The sequence below is a fragment of the Notamacropus eugenii genome, chromosome 1, assembly GCF_028372415.1.
Source record: "Notamacropus eugenii isolate mMacEug1 chromosome 1, mMacEug1.pri_v2, whole genome shotgun sequence".
In the NCBI taxonomy this organism is placed as follows: Eukaryota; Metazoa; Chordata; class Mammalia; order Diprotodontia; family Macropodidae; genus Notamacropus; species Notamacropus eugenii.
The window spans coordinates 304,107,028-304,128,828 of NC_092872.1; the positions used below are offsets into that span (position 1 = coordinate 304,107,028).

At 36.6% G+C, this 21,801-nt stretch overlaps 1 protein-coding gene across 1 annotated transcript in view; it reads left to right on the forward strand.

The window, feature by feature from the left end:
* The window catches only part of MNAT1 (MNAT1 component of CDK activating kinase), a 290,992-nt gene that overhangs the window by 193,348 nt on the left and 75,843 nt on the right, over window positions 1–21,801 (forward strand). The window lies entirely within an intron of this gene.

Consider the following 21,801-nt stretch of genomic DNA (forward strand, 5'->3'; position numbering starts at 1 on the left):
TTCTGGATATGATTTGAAACTGCTTTATATAATTGTACTTATTTGGAATAACATTGCTTTCCAAGGCAAAGATCCTGCTATATTGCTGCTGTGGGTGGGTAAACTCAACTTTTTTGTTCTGTGGCTTTTACGTATTTATTGAGAGTGACTCTGGGTTGCAGTAATGCACGTTAAAGTCGTCATTGGCAGCTAGAGTGAAGTTGCTGTTCATTTTCAGCTCCACAAGTGTGCTTTAAAAAACTGGGCTTTGTTTAGTTAGCAGTAAGCCAGGAAAAATATAGAATTTGGGCATTTTGCCATTAAATGGGTAGATATACTTGATGTCTGCTCTATGCCTTGAAAAACTTTTGTGAGAAATGAGCCAGGAAGCATATTTTGTCGAAAGGTATTATGTAGGTCTGGATGAGTGGCTCAACAACATTACCATGTGTAGACAAGTAAGTAATTAAACTGAGTTCAACTTTTGTGACTGATGGGAATGCTGCTTTCCATGAAGCAAGCTTGTGTCTGGCTATACACTCCTTAAAAACAAAGAAATAAAACACAACCACAGATTTTACCAGATGGATTATGTCATTTTGCTGGTTCTTGCTTCTCAGTAGAAAATATTAAATAGAAAGTTGATTTGGAAATCCTGGTTCCTTAATACATAGGGTAAGGGATATTATTAAGATATACATGTCATGGCATCACCTCCCTGATGTCATAGTCCTCTGAGAATGAAGGACAAACAACAACAACAAAGGTTTGAATTCATAGGTCTTCTTTTCTTCATTTAGAAAATGAAAGGTTTACACTTATAGAACCTTAAGTTTCCTTCCTGTCCTTTGTCCTGTGAATATTACCTTGTAACCTTTTAAATCAGCAAATGCTGAAAATTTGACTTGGGAAAATGTGTTATATATGGAAAATCTATGTGAACGTTGAATTTTGCAGTGTGTTGTGGTGAATTCCCAGAACCCCCAATGGGAAAGAAAAAAAAGATATGATAACTGAAAAATTTAGAGAAATCTGGGAAGATTTATGTGAAATGGTATAGATTGATATAATCAATAGTAGTTCAGTATATAGAATTATAATAGTATAAATGAAAAGATCTTCAAAAATAAAGTACATTTCTCAGTAGCTGATATGAAATTCCCCAAGACCAGATAATAAAACATACCTTTCTCCTTATGGTAAAGATGCAGGGAACCATTCAGACAGAATATTGATTATGAAGTTAGATTTAGTTAGAATATTGGATCCTTTTCTTTAAGTGTTTTTTTTTTTTTAAAGGGAAGAGTTCAGTATGGAGAGATATGAGGTCAAAAGGCACCAGTAGCAAAAAGATAAAGAAAGCTAACTCAGAAAAACTTAAAAAACCAATAAGCACTCTATACCCTCATTTATCTATTAACCTCTATCCTAAGATTGTCATTGCAGGTTAATTTGCTAAAAGTTCAGGTCACACACACACAAAAAAAAGTATTTTAACTGCTTTTATTTCCTTACACAGTTGCATGGCTTAGTGAAGAAACTTATGAAGTTAGGGTCAAACAATTTTTTATAGTATCGGTGTTTGTGCTATACTGTGTCTCCTTTTTGTATTTTAATTTTTTAAAACAGTTGTCTTGGACTAGATTGCACAGGATTTCAGTGGTTTCTAATGGCATTATGCTCAGAAAAGGTAAATTTGTCCTCTAACTCTGATAACAGTGTAAAGCCTGAAGTGCTTTGCCTTACAATTTTTATGATAAAATCTCTTGAAAGATATAAGAAGTGAGAAATGGATGAGATCTTCATATTTGGGGTGTTTATATCCTAAATTAATATAATATACAATTATAATTCAAATTGCATTGTATTTCTAACTGGCAGTGCTTTGCAAAACACAAGCATATTTTAATAATTTTGTGCCACTGGGAGCTAGCATTGGGATTATTTAATTGTTAATTGAAATTCCCCAGACTGTTGCTTTAGTTGTTAGCACAGGAAACTCTCATTCACTAGAAATGTGAGACTGTCTTTTTAATAATCAGCTTGCTTTCTTGTCAGTATTTTACTAGCTGTCATTAAAAAAAGAGATAATCTTATTACTCTTATGCCTTAAATGCATTTACAACTGTATTCCTTATCAATTCTAACTACTTACTTAAATGTAACTGCTATTTTATTTTGATGTGAATAATTTAGTAATATGAGCTACTCACTGGTTAGTTTGGCTTAGGTAGAATGTTTTGTTATAGATATAAAGGCAGTTTTTACTTCTATATATTTCCATCAGTAAAAGAGAGGAAGAGCAGATTAATGAATTGGTCATGCAACTTTAAAAAATAGAAAAGTAACAAATTGAAAACATCCAATTAAACAACAAAATAGTCTGTTGAAAAATCCCAAAAGAAGTAAACAAAGAAAAGAGCCATTGCATTTATTTAAGAACTTATTTGTGAATGTATTTATTAATAAAACTAGATTTGATTTTGAAAAAGAAACAAAATCAGAGGTGGAGCCAAGATAGTGGAGTACAAAGACGCACATACACTAGCTCTTTCCCCACAGCCCATAAAATATCTGTAAAAAGTGACTCTCAACAAATCCTAAAGCAGCAAAAACCACAGAATGAAAGAATGAAAGAGATTTCCAGCCCAAGGTAATGTTTAAGGCTGACAGGAAAAGTCTCTCACATGGAGTATGCAGGAGAGTGCAGCCTAGCCTTGGCCATGTGGCAGCAGGAGGGACAGAACCAGAACAATCCTCAGGGGTATAATTCCCAGCAGCAGTGGAGGTTCTCAGATCCCTCAGCCCACAAATGCCAAAGACAGCTTCAAAGGTCAGTGACAGGGCTTTTTCAGCCTGGCTAGAAGGGAGCAGGGTTCTCCCCTAACCCCAGCCCCAGGTGGCAGCAGCAGCGGGCTGCAGAGTCCATTTATGGAACCCTCACCCTAAAGTCCCTGGGGGAATTGAGCAGCTGATGTGGGTCTCAGCCCTGAGCATGGTCCTGGGGTGAGGAGGAGCTGAAGGCAGTTGTGGAGAAGGAATTCTACTACTCCCAAATTCTGGGCAGAAAAGTTTTTTGTTGCTCCCAGGCCAGTGTGCAGGCCAGGAGAGGAGTAAACTCCTCTCCCTTGCTTGTGCCACCTTGGAGGAAGTGAGACAGGTCCCCAGGGTATACCCTCCTTTTGACAGAGGACTCTAAAGTTAAATAACTGGCTGGGAAAATGTCCAAACAAGGGAAAAAAAATAAGACTATAGAAGGTTATTTTCTTGGTGAATAGGTATTTTGTTTCATCCTTTTGGATGAGGAAGAACAATGCTTACAATCAGAGGCCTCCAAAATAAATATGCAATGGTCTCAGGCCATGGAAGAGCTCAAATAGGGTTTTGAAAATTAAGTAAGAGAAGTGGAGGAAAAACTGGGAAGAGAAATGAGAGAGATGCAAGAAAATCATGAAAAGTGAGTCAATAGCTTGCTAAAGGAGACCCCAAAAAATGCTGAAGAAAATAACACCTTTAAAATGAGACTAACCCAAATGGCAAAAGAGGTCCAAAAAGCCAATAAGGAGAAGAATGCTTTAAAAAGAAGAATTGGCCAAATGGAAAAGGAGGTTCAAAAGCTCACTGAAGAAAATAGTTCTTAAAAAATGAGAATGGAGCAGATGGAAGCTAATGACTTTATGAGAAATCAAGAAATTACAAAACAAAACCAAAAGAATGAAAAAATGGAAGATAATGTAAAATATCTCATTAGAAAAATAATTGACCTTGAAAATAGATCCAGGAGAGACAATTTAAAAATTATGGGACTACCTGAAAGCCATGATCAAAAGAAGAGCCTGGACATCATCTTTCATGAAATTATCAAGAAAAACTGCCCTGATTTTCTAGACCCAAAGGGCAAAATAAATATTGAAAGAATTCACTGATCACCTCCTGAAAGAGATCCAAAAAGAGAACCTCCTAGGAATATTGTAGCCAAATTTCAGAGTTCCCAGGTCAAGGAGACAATATTGCAAGCATTTAAAAGAAACAACTCCAGTATTGTGGAAATACAATCAGGATAACATAAGATCTAGCAGCTTCTACATTAAGGGATTGGACTATGATATTCCAGAAATCAAAGGAACTGGGATTAAAACCAAGAATCACCTACCCAGCAAAACTGAGTATAATGTTTCAGGGGGAAAAAAAGGTCATTCAGTGATAGAGGCCTTTCAAAAATTCTTGATGGAAAGACCAGAACTGAATAGAAAATTTTAACTTTCAAAAACAAGAATCAAGAGAAGCTTGAAAAGATAAACAGGAAAGAGAAATCAAAAACGTCTTTCTAAAGTTGTACTCTTTACATTCCTACATGGAAAGATAATATTTGCAACTCTTGAGACTTTTCTCAGTATTTGGATAGTTGGAGGGATTTTTACCCCCACCCCACACACACATATAGACAGAGAGCACAAGTTGAGTTGAATAAGAAGGGACAATATCTAAAAAATATAAAATTAAGGGGTGAGAGAGGAATATATTGGGAGGAGAAAGGGAGAAATGGAATGGAGCAAATTATCACTCATAAAAGAGGCAAGAAAAAGCTTTTTCAATGGAAGAGAAAAAGGAGATGAGAAGAAGAAAGTAAAGTTTAATTTCTTCACATTTGGCTTAAGGAGGGAATAACACACTCACTCAATTTGGTATAAAAATCTATCCTACACTACAGGAAAGTAGGGGAGAAGGGGACAAGTGGGGTGAGGGGAATGATAGAAGGGAGGGCAAATGGGAGAAAGGAGTATTTAGAAGTAAATATTTTTGGGTAGAGACAAGGTCAAATGAGAGAATAGAATAAATGAGGACCAGGATAGGATGGAGGGAAATAGTTAGTCTTGTACACCATGACTATTATTGCAAAACTACACACACACACACACACACACACACACACATTGAATTGCTTGCCTTCTTAGTGGGGGATGAGTGGGGAGGGAGGAAGGGAGAGAAGTTAGAATTCAGAGTATTGGAAATGAATGTTGAGAATTGTTTTTGCATACAACTGGGAAATAAGAAATACAGGTAATGGGGTATAGAAATCTATCTTGCCCTACAAGAAAAGAGAGAAGATGGGGATAAGGGAAGGGTAGAGTATGAGAGAAGGGAGGACATATTGAGGAAAGGGGTAATCAGAGTGCAAGGTGTTATGGGATAGGGGGAGGAGAGAGATGGGGAGAAAATTTGGAACTCAAAATTTTGTGGAAACGAATGTTGAAAACTAAAAACAAATAAATAAATATTTAAAAAAAGAAAAATAGTAATAGCTAAAAAAAGAAAAAGAAACAAAATCTCTGCAGCTTACTTGATTAAAAAAAAAGAAAACCAAATTACCAGTATTAAAAAGGAGAAAGGTAAATTCAAAACCAAAAGAAATGATATAAATGAAGCCTTGATACCTAAACCAAAGAAAGTCAAAAAAGAGAAAGAAACCTATATACCAGTATACCTAATAAATATTGATGCAGAAGTTTTAATTAAATTTATAGCAGGGAGACTATAGCAGCATATTACAAAGAATATAAATTATAGCCATGCTAAATTCATACCAAGAATGCAGGAATGATGATTCAATATTAGAAAAACGGAGCATATTAATAGTGAGAACAATAAATGATTATTTCAGTAGATGAGGAAACAGCTTTTGACAAGGTATACCACCCCTTATTATTAACATACTACAAAGCATAGCAATAATTGGGTCTTTCCTTAATGTAAGTAGTATCTAAAACTAAGAGCCAGCATTAAATGAAATGGGGAAAACCTGGAGGCCTTTCTTATAAAATCAGGGGTAAAGTAAGGATGGCCAATTCATGATTATTTAATACCATGTTAGAAATGCTTCTTATAGCAATGAGACAAGAAAAAGAAATAAGTATCAGCAAAAGGGAAACAAATTATCACTATTTTCAGATGATATGATGTTTTACTTGGAGAATTCTAGAAAGGGAAGTAAAAAATCTCATTGAAACAATTGACAGCTTCAGCAAAGTTGTAGGATATTAAATACACCTACAAAAATCATTAATCCTTCTGTATATTAACAATAAAATCCAACTGAACACGATCAAATAGAAAGTATAAAATATTGCAACCACTTCTTTACATGTCTCATTTTCTCGGGTTTGTCATTACTCTAGTCTGTTCTACATGCTACTGCCAAAGTAGTTTTCCATAAGTACAAATCTGACCATATAAATTCCTTACTTAAGTCAACTATGACATCTTCTTAGATAAAACTTACCCTCCATATTAATTTTCAAAGTCTTTGACAACTTCATGCCAAACCTATATTTTTAGTTTCCTTATATTTTACTCCTTCTTTTGCACCCTGTGATCCTGTCAAACTGACCTGTTGGAAGCAGTTAGGTGGTGCATTGGATAAAACACTTGACTTGGAGTCACAAAGACTTTAGTTCAGATCTTGCTTCTGACACTTAGTAGCTGCATTCCTCTGGGCAAGTTATTTAACCTGTACCCATTTCCTCATTTACAGAATGGGGATAATAATAGCAACAACCTACCTACACATACACATATACATATATGTGTGTGTGTATGTATGTGATATATTCCCTCCAACTATCCTAATACTGAGAAAGGTCTCATGAATTACAAATATCTTCTTTTCATGTAGGAATGTAAACAGTGCAACATTAATAACCTTATGGTTTCTCTTTCCTGTTTCCTTTTCATGCTTCTCTTGGTTCTTGTATTTGAAAATCAGATTTTTTTGTTCAGCTCTGTTCTTTTCAACAAGAGTGCTTGGAAGTCCTTTAGTTCATTGAAATTCCATTCTTCCCTCTCCCCACCCCCTAAAGTATTATACTCAGTTTTGCTGAGTAGGTGATTCTTGGTTTTAATCCAATCTCCTTTGACCTCTGGAATGTCCAAACCCTCCAGTCCCCTAGTGTAGAAGCTGCTAAGTCCTATGTTATTTTGCCTGTGTTTCCACAATACTTGAACTGTTTCTTTCTGACTGCTTGTAATATTTTCTCCTTGACCTAGGAACTCTGGAATTTGGCTGCCGTATTTACTTTTGGGCTCTCTTTCACCAGGCAATTAGTAGATTCTTTCAGTATCTATTTTACCCTGTGGTTCTAGAATATCAGGGCAGTTTTCCTTGATAATTTTTTGAAAGATGTTTAGGCTCTTTTCTTGATCGTGGATGTCAGGTAGTCCAATAATTTTAAAATTATTTTTCCTGGATCCATTTTCAAGGACAGTTGTTTTTCCAGTGAAATAGTTCACATTGTCTTCTATTTTTTCATTCTTTTGGTGTTGTTTTATAATTTCTTGATTTCTCATGAAATCATTAGCTTCCATTTTCTCCATTCTAATTTTTAAAGAATTGTTTTCTTCAGTGAACTTTTGGACCTCTTTTCCCATTTGGGTTAGTCTCATTTTAAAGGTGTTATTTTCCTCAGCATTTTTTTTTATTTTATTGTTTTCAGTGTTCTACAATCAGTTCTATATAGCTTAGATTTTTTTTCTCTACCTCCCCCTCCTTCCCTCCTACCTCCCCACTCCTTCTCTGAGCCAGCATACAATTTTATATAGGTTCTATACACACATTCCTATTAAATACATTTTCACCTTAGTCATGTTGCATAGAAGAATTAAAATGAATGGGAGAAATCATAAAACAAACAAAAGCATAATACAAAAGAAACTGATCTGCTTCATTCTCCAGTCAAATTCCTTAGTTCTTTCTCTGGATGTGGAAGGCATTTTGCCTTAATGGACTATTGGGAATTTTTTAAGTCCATCTTAGCATTTTTTTGTGTTTACTTTAGCAAACTGTTGACTTAGTTTTTATGATTTTCCTGTGTCACTCATTTCTCTTTCCAATTTTCCCTCTACTTCTCCTGCTTGATTTTCAAAATCCTTTTTGAGCTTTTCCATGGCCCGAGACCAATTCATATTTTCCTTAGAGGCTTTGGATGCAGGAGGTTTGACTTTGTTGTCTTCTTCTGGCTATGTGTTTTGATCTTCCTTGTCACCAATGACATAAGAAAATACCTCTTCACCGAGAAAGCAAGAATTCATAGTCTCTTTGTTTTCCCCATTTGCTCATTTCTCCAGCCAATTACTTGACTTTTGAACGTTGTTAAGTGGAGGGCTCCAGGAGCATCTTCTGCTGCTTTGCTTTCCTGGGCCTGGTTCTGGGCCAGGTCTGAGTCTGGTGGGTGCTGGGTCTGGGGCTAAACCACACTTCCCTCTCAGTCAGATGAGAGACCCTTCCCACTGACCTTTGAAGCTGTGTTTAGTGTTTGTAGGTTGAGAAGTCAGGAATCCACAGCATCCACCAGCAATTCAGTCCCCTAAGACCTGCTCCTTCTCCTTCTGCTTTATCATGGTCCACACTGAACTACGCTCAGCTCCCAGCCTAGTGTGGTAGACCCTTCCTGTGTACCTTCCAGATTGTCTTGGGCTGGAAATTTGCTTCATTCTATCATTTTGTAGCTTCTGCTACTCTAGAATTTGTTTAAAGTCATTTTTTACAGTTTTTTTTTGAGGGATTTAAGGGGAGAACTTTAGCAGGTCTCTACTTCTATTCTGCCATCTTGGCTCCACCTCCCCTGTACTTCTTGTTTATTATAAATTCTGATCTTAGTTCTCATGAATGGATGGTCTGACTATGTACAGATTTAGTGGTAAATCCCAAGTCATTAAGTCACTTTCATTCTTTGCAATGTTATTTGGTGTTCAGCATGTCTAGTGATGACCAGTTCTTTATGTGAAGAAAGTGTTCATATGTTAAAGATGAGAGGCTTGTATGGTCTTTGGCCTTATTTCTTTTTCCTGAACCATACTTTGTCATAAAATTTCTCCACATTCTCAATTTTTCCCACCTTTGCATTGAAGTCAACAAATTTCAGAGTGTTATGTTGATTTGATAGCAAGTTCTTTATATAATTTCTCTACCCTTTTGTCCTTAGATTGGTATTGGTGGGTAAGGAATGGTAGTTTTAGAGGCGAACTTTTTATAAGTATTTATTAGTAGTACAACATACAATTGCAATTGGGGACAGCTAGGTGGCATAGTGTATAACTGAGTTTGAAGTCATGAGGACTTGAATTCAAACATGGTGTCACACAATAGCTTTATGATCCTGGACAAGGCAGTTAAACTCTGTTTACCCCAGTGTTTTCAAATGGAAAATGTGGGTAAGAATAACACCTACTTTTCAGGGTTGTTATGAGGTTCAAATGAGACAGTATTTTTAAAAAAATGGTTATCCCAGTGTCTGGCTAATAGTAGGCAATACATACATATGCTGTACTACATATTCTTCCTCTAATGACCAAAATGCCCCATGTAATAATGTTTCTTATAGAATTTAGGCATGCAATAAAACCCATTCCACCAACTTCTTTATTTTCCTATTCAAGAGTTATTATCTTTGAGTTATACTTTCATTTAGCTTCAACTTCTTTCTTCTGGTTTTATTTAGAGCAGGAATGTCAACACTGATAACGGTCATGCTCCTAGCACTAATTCTGCTCATTGGTCATTGTTCAAGAATCTCGCATTTAAAGTTACATTAGATTGAAATTTGTTAGTTACGAAGGAGAAGTAGCATAAAGGATGCCATCCAAAAAATGTAGGAGTAAAAAAGGAGATGTTATGTGGTGAGCTTGTGAGACAACCAAGGGACAATCATTTGATTTCCCTGTGATTGTTTTCAAGAGAAGGACCCCTCACAGTGAGTCTGCTACTCCCCTGTGGGTAGACTTGGCTGTGCTTATCATCTTATGGGAATATATAGATAAGAGTTATATGGAATAAGAGGCATCAGTGGTTTGTAATCTGAGTAGTTAGAGAGATAACCCACTTTGAGGAGGTAGCATATCTATCTGAACATTTCAGTAGATTTTAAGGCTTTAAGATAAAATGATTAGTATTTAATTTGGAAATGAGGACTTCCCCTATATTCTTTGAAACTGTACTGTCTTCATTATGTGTTTATCAGTGTAGTGTTTTTAAAAAATAAAATTAAAATAAATAGTAAAAGATTTTGAAATCAGGGATTACTTTCATTAATATGTTAGTGGTTCAGTACAGTAACTTTTTAAATGAAATGTAATGGTGCTGTAGTTGAATTAATATTCAGGACCCTCCCATTGCTGAAAAATTTCCCTGGGAAGTTTTTCCCCCTCTATTTTAGTTTCCTGTAATATGAAACCTTGGGTGGAGCCAAGATGGCAGAGTAGAAAGACACATATGGAGGCTCTCCCCACACAACCCTTAAAATACCTGTAGAGAGGGACTCTCAACAAATTTTGGAGCAGCAGAAGTGGAGAACAACAGAGTGGAGGAGATTTCCAGCCCAGGGTGACCTGAAAGGTCCACAGGAAATGTCAGTTGCAGTGGAGGCGGAGCAGAGCTCACGTGGCACAACTGTAGGAGGAGGACACATGGGGCAGTAGCAGAGAATTCCCAGTCCCAGCAGCAGTGGTCCGTAGATCCCTCAACGCACAGGCGCCAAAGGTCAGTGACAGGGTTTTGTCAGCTGGCCAGGAAGGGAGAAGTGCCTTCCCATAGTTCCGGCCTCAGGCAGCAGTGGCAGAGGCCAAATCGGGCAGGCAGCAGCAGTTTCCAAAGCAGCCCATACAGCTGCTAGCATCCATTGTTGGAGCGTAAAAACCCCTGGGGGCACTGAGGAGCTGAGTATTACCTCAGCCCTGTGTAGAGACCCTGAGGGAACTGATCTTTATCTCAGACTGAATGGCGACCCTGCCCATCCAGCTTATCTGAAAATCAACCCCCAGTGCTGACTTGGTGGAACTGGAGACCAGGTGACTGTGGAGAGGTAACTGCTAAGATTCTGGGCACAAAAATCTCTCACCGCTCCCAGACTAGTGTGCACATTTGATTTTGCCACCTTGGAGGAACTGAGATCTTACAGAGTCCCAGAGTATACCCTACTCTTGACAAAGGACCCAAAAGTCAAGTAACTGGTTGGGAAAATGCCCCAAAAAGGGAAAAAAAATAAGACCATAGAAGGTTACTCTCTTGGTGAACAGATATCTTCTCCCATCCTTTCTGATGAGGAAGAACAATGCTTACCATCAGGGAAAGATATAAAAGTCAAGGCTTCTGTATCCCAAACATCTAAAACAAATATTCAGTGCTCTCAGGCCATGGAAGAGCTCAGAAAGGATTTTAAAAATTAAGTAAGAGAGGTGGAGGAAAAACTGGGAAGAGAAATGAGACAGACGCAAAAACAGCATGAAAAGTGGGTCAACACCTTACTTAAGGAGACCCCAAAAAATGCTGAAGAAAAATAGGCTAACTCAATTGGCAAAAGAGGTTCAGAAAGCCAATGAGGAGAAGAATGCCTTAAAAAGCAAAATTAGCCAATTGGAAAAGGAGGTTCAAAAGCTCACTGGAGAAAAGAGTTCTTTCAAAATTAGAATGGAACAGATGGAGGCTAATGACTTTGTGAGAAACCAAGAAATCACAAAACAAAACCAAAAGAATGAAAAAGTGGAAGATAATGTGAAATATCTCATTGGGAAAACAACTGACCTGGAAAATAGATCCAGGAGAGACAATTTGAAAATTATGGGACTACCTGAAAGCCATGACCAAAAAAGAGCCTAGACATTATCTTTCATGAAATTATCAAGGAAAACTGCCCTTAGATTCTAGAACCAGGGAGCAAAATAAATATTGAAAGAATCCACTGATCACCTCCTGAAAGAGATCCAAAAAGAGAAACTCCTAGGAACATTGTGGCCAAATTCCAGAGTTTCCAAGTCAAGGGGAAATATTGCAAGCAGCCAGAAAGAAACAATTCAAGTATTGTGGAAGTGGAATCAGGATAACACAAGATCTAGCAGCTTCTACATTAAGGGATTGAAGGGCATGGAATATGATATTCCAGAAGTCAAAGGAACTAGGACTAAAACCAAGAATCACCTACCCAGCAAAAGTGAGTATAATACTGCAGGGGAAAAAATGATCTTTAAATTAAATAGAGGACTTTCAAGCATTCTTGATGAAAAGACCAGAACTGAAAAGAAAATTTGACTTTCAAACACAAGAATGAAGAGAAGCATGAAAAGGTAAACAGCAAAGAGAAATCATAAGGGACTTACTAAAGTTGAGTTATTTACATTCCTACATGGAAAGACAATATTTGTAACTCTTGAAAACTTTTTTCAGTATCTGAGTAGTTGGTGGGATTACACACACACACACAGAGCACAAGGTGAATTGAATAGGATGGGATCACATCTTTGAAAAATGAAATTAAGTGATGAGAGAGAAATATATTGGGAGGAGAAAGGGAGAAATGGAATGGGACAAATTATCTCTCATAAAAGAGGCAAGTAAATGATTTTTCAGTGGAGGAAAAAGTGGGGAGGTGAGAGAAAAAACATGAAGCTTACTTTCTTCACATTCAACTAAAGGAAGGAATAAAATGCACACTCATTTTGGTATGAAAACCTATCTTACAATACAGGAAAGTGGGGGAGAAGGTGATAAGCAGGGGGGGGATGATGGAAGGGAGGGCAGTGGGAGGAGGGAGCAATTAGAAGTCAACACTCTTGGGGAGGGACAGGATCAAAAGAAAGAATAGAATAAATGGGGGGCAGGATAGGATGGAGGGAAATGTAGTTAGTCTTACACATCAGGACTATTATGGAAGTCATTTGCAAAACTACACAGATGTGGCCTATATTGAATTGCTTCCCTTCCCAAAGGCAATGGGTGGGGAGGGAGGGATGAAGAGAAGTTGAAACTCAAAGTTTTAGGAACAACTGTTAAGTATTGTTCTTGCATACAACTAGGAAATGAGAAATACAGGTAATGGGGTATAGAAAATTATCTTGTGCTACAGGACAAAAGAGAAGATGGGGATAAGGGAAGGGAGGAATGTTAGAAGGGACGACAGATTGGTGATGGGGTAATTAGAATGCTTGGTGTTTTGGGGTGGGGGAGTGGAGAAATGGGGAGAAAATTTGGAACCCAAAAATTTTGTTGAAATGAATGTGGAAAACTTAAATAAATTAATTAAAAAAATAATATGAATCCTTTTATTTTTTTATCCCATCTGAGCTTCTATATCCATTCTTACTTTGTTCAAATAGCTGAAACAACTATATTAGTTGTTTTCTTCTTGACATTCAATGATTCTTATTTTTGAAGTTGAATGAAAAAGTTTTCAATTATATTTTTGTTCTAATTTTTAATTTTTGTCTTAAATGGAAAAATTTTGCATATTGTATTGTTGTAGACTGTTGAAGCCTAATATGAAACATGTTTAATTTTGGCACTTTCTTTTGGTGTAATAGTTATAGTTTCTATCCTCTCAGTTAGATTAACCTTTAAAGGGTTCTAGTGTTTTCAGTCACCTTGAATTGGGATAATACATCGATTTGTAGTATATTAAGTAAAGAGAAATATATGATTTTTAAAAAATGAAAAAAAGTTTCTACTTAACTGTTGATTAGAAGAGAGTTACCTGTTGGATCTCCTTTCATGGTTAGCTTTTTAAAAAATTCTAGTATGTATTAATGAGGTGATTAAGTCGTAGGCACCATGAGTATCTGCAATCCTGTAATTTAGGATATTACTGAGGGGGTTAAGAACCATAGAGATGTTGAGCATCAAGTTCTAACCACTATTGCAGATTCCAAACCATCTTTATGATACTGAACAAGGAGCTATCTATTTAACTAACTAACTTCTGGCTTTGTCTCCCACAGCCCCTGACACCACTTCCTCTTCTTCCTTACCCCTTACCCCTTCCTCCTCCCTCCCCCCAAAGACCAGGACCTTACACCTGGTTGCTATGTTGTATTTCTGTATCAGTGTGGATGGCTTAGAAAATATCCTCTAAAACTGTTAAAGCAATTTAAAGTCCATGCCCTAGTGATAGGTTATTAATATCATTTTATTAATAAAAGGATATATACAGGATGTAATTATTTAATTTCCTATTCTACATGCTACACATGACAAGTTATATTATTGTTTTATGTCACTATATACTTGCCCACCTCTGAAGAATTTAGAATGTTCCACAATTACTGCATCTTGATATATTCTTTAAGGTGCAGTGAGGTAGGTATTATTTTCCATGTGGAGATATTTAGTTAATTAGTGTCCTACGGGCTACCAAATAAAGTACAGACACTGTAACCTGGCATTTAAGGTAATTTATCAGCCTAACTTTCTGCTATTCTCCTACATGTTGTCCATGTTCAAGCCAAACCGTACTGCTTACTCTACCCTGAACATATCTTAGCTTTTGCTGTTCCTGGGTCTCTATTTATGCACGCCATTTCTTCATACTTGGAGTGCCTTCTTCAGTAAAGTACATCCATTCTAAAAAGTCTACGTTTTTAAGGAGCCTTTCAAATAGCTTACTCTCTAAAGCCTTCTTGCAAAGCCATTACTTATAATCTCTTTGTCCGCTAAATAATTTGTTGGCATTTTGTTTATAAGACTATTGACTCACTTGTAAAACTTTGTATTTTATGTATGTACTTATTTTATCTTTGTTGTTACATTGTAAGCTCCTTGAAGCACAGACCTTTGAACTATGGTGCCTTCAATTTTCATTAAATAGGCTTTGACTGAATAGTTAGTATCTAAAAAATTTAGTTGTTTGCATGCTATTCATATTTATTCATATTCATATTTTTAAAAATAAGCAAAAAACCCCCTTGTTTTCCAGAGATTTTATTAGTTAACATGTTTGGCAGATAACTTAAAAGTACTAATGAGATTATTAGGGATAAAAGGTAACTGGAAAATGTTCTTTGTTTTCTATGTCATAATAGATTTTAATGTTAAAATTTGTACCTGAGCAGTTAAGTATCTGAATATTCCTTTTTTTCTTTCTTTCTTTCCTCCTTTTTTTTAACAAAAATGCCATGTACTTTAGACCCACAACATTAAGTTAGGGTCCTTTTATTCTTAGTATTACTGTGGAGACAATTAGGTCAACAGCTTGTGAAGTTAGCAACATAAATATTATCTGTGTCTCAATTGGTTAATGTTTAAAAAAAAATTCTTTTTTGGTCCATATTGTAAATCCTTTAAAAAGATGTATCACCTGACCAAAAGTTTGAATTGCTTTATCTGTTATAAACTGTGTTAAAAATAAAAAATAAAATAAAATAATATAACCATAAAAAAAATCCAACATGTAGTTATATGCCATCTGAAGATTTTGTTATTGTTTAATTATTTTCAGTTATGTTCAACTCTTCGTGACCTCATTTGGGGTTTTTTTGGCAAAGATACTGGAGTGATTTGCCATTTCCTTCTCCAGCTCATTTTATAGATGAGGAAATTATGCAGAAGGGATTAAATGAATTGCTCAGTCACACAGTTAGTAAGTATAAGTGTCTGTGGCCAAATTTGAATGCAGTCTTCTTCATTCTAGACCCTGCACTCTTTTCACTGAACCACCTGCCTGCCCCCATAAAAAGATAGAAAGTTTTATTCACATTTTTAATAGGACCTGTGAAGTTGTCAATTTTAAGTTCATATCTCTTTTACTTGAGAAAGAAAAACTATTTATAAATAATACTAACTTTGAGGAGAAATTTATTGCTTCTCATTGTTTTAATATGCATTATTTGTAATATTTAGGGAATTCACTGAAATAGTTTTTAATGTTAGGATTGGATTAGTAGAGGTTTTTCATGTAAATAAAAATCAAAGTAGACTATAAAACATTTGAAATCTTATTGCTAAAAAAAAATCTAGTTTTTGTCATCCACATAAGTACTAGTGTTTCAAATGGCACCCTGTAGTATATGGTGTTTTAAATGGAGCTCTTCTGCCAAGGTCATTAGCTATTGAACATATTAAAAATATATTAAAAACGAACTGCTCAGGGAACAGAGAAGAGTTTTATTTTGTGTCTGCCTTTCTGTGGGTAGTGTGTGGATTCTATAACTGGACAAGACCTCAGGAGCATCATAAAAGTAAGGAGTATGGGAAATATTAAATGAAACAAAAAAAGAGCCTACATATTCCCATGTAGTTTATATGTGTTTCTGTTGTGTATGTATGTTGTATATGTATGCATGTATGTATATTTGGGTATATGTAAAGAAGTAATATTAAATTAACCTCAAAAGCTGGTTGTGACAACAGAATATCCATAATAATTGTTTTTGTTGGCATGTGCAATAGAAATTAACTCATCATACCAACAGGAGCCTCCATGCTCAAGGTTCTTGTCTGGTTATTTAAAAAAAAACTTTTTAATGTAATCATGGAAAAAATATGTTTCTGCTTTAAGCAGTTGTCAAACAACCTTCTTTCATCGACAATCAGACGCAGGGCAGCTGAAAGAGGCTGTTTAGTCTAGAGTAAATACTCAAGAGTACAAGGTCACTGTAGGAAATATCATTATACACTTTATTCCAGAATATGTTTTTGTAGTGTGGATTTTTGGAATACTAAATCATAATATTTATTAAAATGCATGTGAACAAATAGATTTTGAATTTCAACTCAGAAGGCAAATTAACACTGAATAAAACAAACCATTTAAAGATATTTATGTCTCCTTAAAAACGTTACAATAACCTAAGAAGACTATTGACTTTATTAATAAATTTGTCTAGCTGTATTATTTCTAAATCTCATAATTTTGAATTACTTTCAGGACACCTTACTATAGATTTTTATTACCATTCCCCTTCAATTGTTGCACATTCTTTAATCTTAATATAATTGTCCCATTTGGGAAACATGTATAACAGAAATTGACTCATAGTAAGTGGGCGAAAATGAATTGCTTACCTGTCTTTTGAAGCTTTTGTGTTAGTGCAGTGGTGACAGTGTTGAACAAAAATGTTTTTGTTTTGAATCTATGATTTCATCATTCTAGGAATGAGGAACCTATCTATACCAGTGCAGATCACTGTTCTTTCACTTAGTCTTAGAAAGTTATCTGGGACACCAAGTAGGTTGGTTTCACAGATACTTATGTATTCAAAAGTAGGATTTGATTCTGGGTCTTTCTGAGTTTTTGGATAGCTTTTTATCCACTGTTTATTGCCACTCACTTTAATAATAATGAAGTGCTCATGTAAAATCTAATAAGAAAATGTACCTTAGCTCATTTTTTTATTATTTTAGTAGACAGAATGCTTACATAAGGACAAGTTGAGAAAAATCTTAGAAAAGAGAAAGCAAAAATATGATATATTCTAATTGTGAAGGAATTTTTGTGAGTAATTCTGTATTTGATTTGTGTCATAAATTGATTAAATTTTGGTTCAAATTGACTAATTAAGTTGACTAATCACTTGGTTTCAGCAACATGATTGAATATGATTTCAAAAATTATATAATATCAAAGTATGGAAAAAGTTGTGTTTTGATACTTTTGTGGTTCTGCAATCTCATAGATATGGGTATTCACTCCAGTGGTATAGATTGTAATTTATACATGCCTGACCAGTCTGTGTTATTCTTATTGACATTCTGCTATAAATCTTCTTATATGATGCACTGCTCTGATGGCCTTTCTTTGGATTTCTTGATAATGTTTGGAAATCAGTAGGATATTCAAGGCTGTTCATTGGTTGATCTGTCTAGCTTTGAAGCTCCCCCTCCCCTCCATTAATAATATCTCTTACGATACCCATTTCCTGCTCCTTAGTTTACTTGTAATGTGCTCCAGTCTACTCATGCAAGTAATATTCCTGTCCTTTGCCTTTTGGGTGATACTTCTCCCTGCCACTCATCTTTAATTCTTGAAAGACTGTGATATCTCATGGTACACAGCTAGATAGTATCCCTGGAAGAATATTGATGTTCAAAAAAGATGGGGAGAAAATTCTGGAATAAGGCAGGAAATTACTTGGATCTTTCAAATTCTCGTACAAACAATTTGAAATAATGCCTCAAAATGAACTCTTTAGCAGTAGAAATAATAAAAAATCACAATAAAGTAATTGTCCACTTAAGACAACTTGGAAGGACTTTAGGAAAGACCTGACCTCCCAGGATGAAGATCTGTCCCTATTGAAATACAGCTACCTCCAGGCAGATACCCCTGAATGAGCAAACAAGCCCTGGCACAGCTGTATTTGATAACAGCTTCAGCACTTTCGCCTCACAAAGTTTGAGGGTTGAACAGTTGACCAGGGGAAGATTGAAGGGTCCACCATTAGAGCTGGATGTCAGGTCCAGGTGTACTGACCAGATAGGATCCCAAGCTGTGGCTGTGGTTGAGGAGGAGAGAATACATGCTAGTGAGTGTAGTAGCAAAGGGGTGGGGACTTTGCTGGCTGTGGGCACTTGCAAGAAAGCAGAATTCCTAGTTTTGGTTCCAGGGCAGAAGGGTGACCCTGAAGGTTGCAGCTGTGGGAGAGACCACAGGGAACAAAAACAGTTGTGTATGTCTTTTGAGCCAGCAATGCCACTATTAGGTCTGATTTCCGAGGTGATGAGGGAAAAAAGAAAAGAACTTAAGTTCTAAAATGTTTATAGCAGTTCTCTTTGTGGTAGTAAAGAACTAGAAGTTAAGGGGATGCTAAACAAGTTCTGGTGTGTGATTGTGATGGAATACTACTGTGATAGAAAAAATGATGAGCAGGCTGATTTTGGAAAAACATGGAAAGACTTGTATGAAATGATGAAATGAACAGAACCAAGAGAATGCTATATACAATAACAGCAATATTGTTCCAAGAACAATTGGGAATGACTAGATCGCTTTGAGTATTATAACTGCTAAAATCAGCTGCAAAGGACCTATGATGCTGTCCACTTTCAGAGAAAGAACTGATAAAAAGAAGTATGGTTTTTCCTGTGTATACATATGTTTGTCTAATATGGCACTCTTCTTTTATCTCTAATGCTTCACTTGGTAATCTCCTCACCTCCCAATGTCTTAATTATGATGTCTATGCTCATAATCCTCAAATCTACCTAACCTACCCTGATCTCCAGTTTTACCTCTCTCTCTGACCTTCTAATATCTCAAATTGGATGTCTAGACATTTTAGACTCAACAAGCTCAAAATTTAACTCATCATCGAATTGAATGTCCCCCCTCCAAACTTCTCTATTAGGATTGTTGACGTTCCCACCATCTTCCCAGTTATTAGGAAGGCTTGCAACCTAGGTGTCATCCTCAACTCTTTACTGTCTCTCATCCCCCATATCCAGTCTGTTACCAGGGCCTGTTGACTTTGTTTACAACATTTCTCTCCTCTGATATTGCCATTGCCCTGTTACAGGCCCTCATCAGCTCATACCTAGACTGTTGCAATAATAGACTGCTGATGGGTTTGCCTGCCTCAGATCTCTCCCCATTCCGGTCTATCGTCCATTCAGCCTCCAAAGTGATTTTCCTAAAGTGCAAGTCCAACCATGTCACCCCTCAATAAATCCCTGTGACTCTCTGTTACCTCCAAGATCAAATACTAAATCTTCTGATAACTAAACTACTTTAAAATTTAATGACTGTCTCCCCCAACCCCACCCCCAACTTCCTTTGCCATCTTCTAGCACCTTACTCCCTGACTCTTCTTAGATCCACTGACACTGACCTAGTTCTTCTTCTTTTTTTTTTAAATTTATTTATTTAACTTTTAACATTCATTTACACAAAATTTTGGGTTCCAAATTTTCTCCCCCCTTGTCCCCTCCCCCCACCCCAAAACACCGAGCATTCCAATTGCCCCCGTCACCAATCTGCTCTCTCCTCTATCATCCCTCTCTGCCCTTGTCTCCATCCTCTCCTCTGTCCTGTAGGGCCAAATAACTTTCTATACCCCTTTACCTGTATTTCTCATTTCCTAGTGGCAAGAGTAGTACTCGACAGTTGTTCCTAAAACTTTGAGTTCCAACTTCTTTTCCTCCCTCCCTCCCCACCCCCTCCTTTTGGAAGGCAAGCAATTCAATATAGGCCAAATCTGTGTAGTTTTGCAAATGACTTCCTTAATAGTCATGTTGTATAAGACTAACTATATTTCCCTCCATCCTATCCTGCCCCCAGTTACTTCTGTTTTCTCTTTTGATCCTGTTCCTTCCCATGAGTGTCAACCTCAAATTGCTCCCTCCTCCCCATGCCCTCCCTTCCTTCATGCCCCCCACCCTGCTTATCCCCTTACCCCCCACTTTCCTGTATTGTAAGATAGGTTTTCATACCAAAATGAGTGTGCATTTTATTCCTTCCTTTAGTGGAATGTGATGAGAGTAAACTTCATGTTTTTCTCTCACCTCCCCTCTTTGTCCCTCCTCTAATAAGTCTTTTGCTTGCCTCTTTTATGAGAGATAATTTGCCCCATTCCATTTCTCCCTTTCTCCTCCCATATATTTCTCTCTCACTGCTTGATTTCATTTTTTTAAGGTATGATCTCATCCTCTTCAATTCACTCTGTGCACTCTGTCTCTATGTGTGTGCACGTGTGCGCGTGTGCATGTGCGTGTGCGTGTGTGTGTGTGTAATCCCACCCAGTACCCAGATACTGAATAGTTTCAAGAGTTACAAATATTGTCTTTCCATGTAGGAATGTAAACAGTTCAACTTTAGTAAGTCCTTATGACTTCTCTTTGCTGTTTACCTTTTCATGCTTCTCTTCATTCTTGTGTTTGAAAGTCAGATTTTCTTTTCAGCTCTGGTCTTTTCATCAAGAATGCTTGAAAGTCCTCTATTTCATTGAAAGACCAATTTTTCCCCTGAAGTATTACACTCAGTTTTGCTGGGTAGGTGATTCTTGGTTTTAGTCCTAGTTCCTTTGACTTCTGGAATATCCTATTCCATACCCTTCGATCCCTTAATGGAGAAGCTGCTAGATCTTGTGTTATCCTGATTGTATTTTCACAATACTTGAATTGTTTCTTTCTAGCTGCTTGCAATATTTTCTCCTTGATCTGGGAACTCTGGAATTTGGCCACAATGTTCCTAGGAGTTTCTCTTTTTGGATCTCTTTCAGGCAGTGTTCTGTGGATTCCTTGAATACTTTTTTTGCCTTCTGGTTCTAGAATCTCAGGGCAGTTTTCCTTGATAATTTCATGAAAGATGATGTCTAGGCTCTTTTTTTGATCATGGCTTTCAGGTAGTCCCGTAATTTTTAAATTGTCTCTCCTGGATCTGTTTTCTAGGTCAGTTGTTTTTCCAATGAGATATTTCACATTATCTTCCATTTTTTCATTCTTTTGGTTTTGTTTTGTGATTTCTTGGTTTCTCATAAATTCATTAGCCTCCATCTGTTCCATTCTAATTTTGAAAGAACTATTTTCTTCAAGAGCTTTTGAACCTCCTTTTCCATTTGGTTAATTCTGCTTTTGAAAGCCTTTTTCTCCTCATTGGCTTTTTGAACCTCTTTTGCCAATTGAGTTAGCCTATTTTTCAGGGTGTTATTTTCTTCAGCAATTTTTTGGGTCTCCTTTAGCAGGGTGTTTACTTGTTTTTCATGCTTCGCTTGCATGTCTCTCATTTGTCTTCCCAGTTTTTCCTCCACCTCTCTAACTTGATTTTCAAAATCCTTTTTGAGCTCTTCCATGGCCTGAGCCCATTGAGTGAGCTGGGATACAGAAGCCTTGACTTCTGTGTCTTTCCCTGATGGTAAGCGTTGTTCTTCCTCGTCAGAAAGGAAGGGAGGAATTATCTGTTCACCAAGAAAGTAACCTTCTATAGTCTTATTTTTTTCCCCTTTTCTGGGCATTTTCCCAGCCAGTGACTTGCCTTCTGAATATTCACTTCACACCCACTTGGCCTCCAGATCCTCCCAGCCAGCGCTTGGGGTCTGAGAGTCAAATGCTGCTTCCCAGACTCAGGGCTTTGG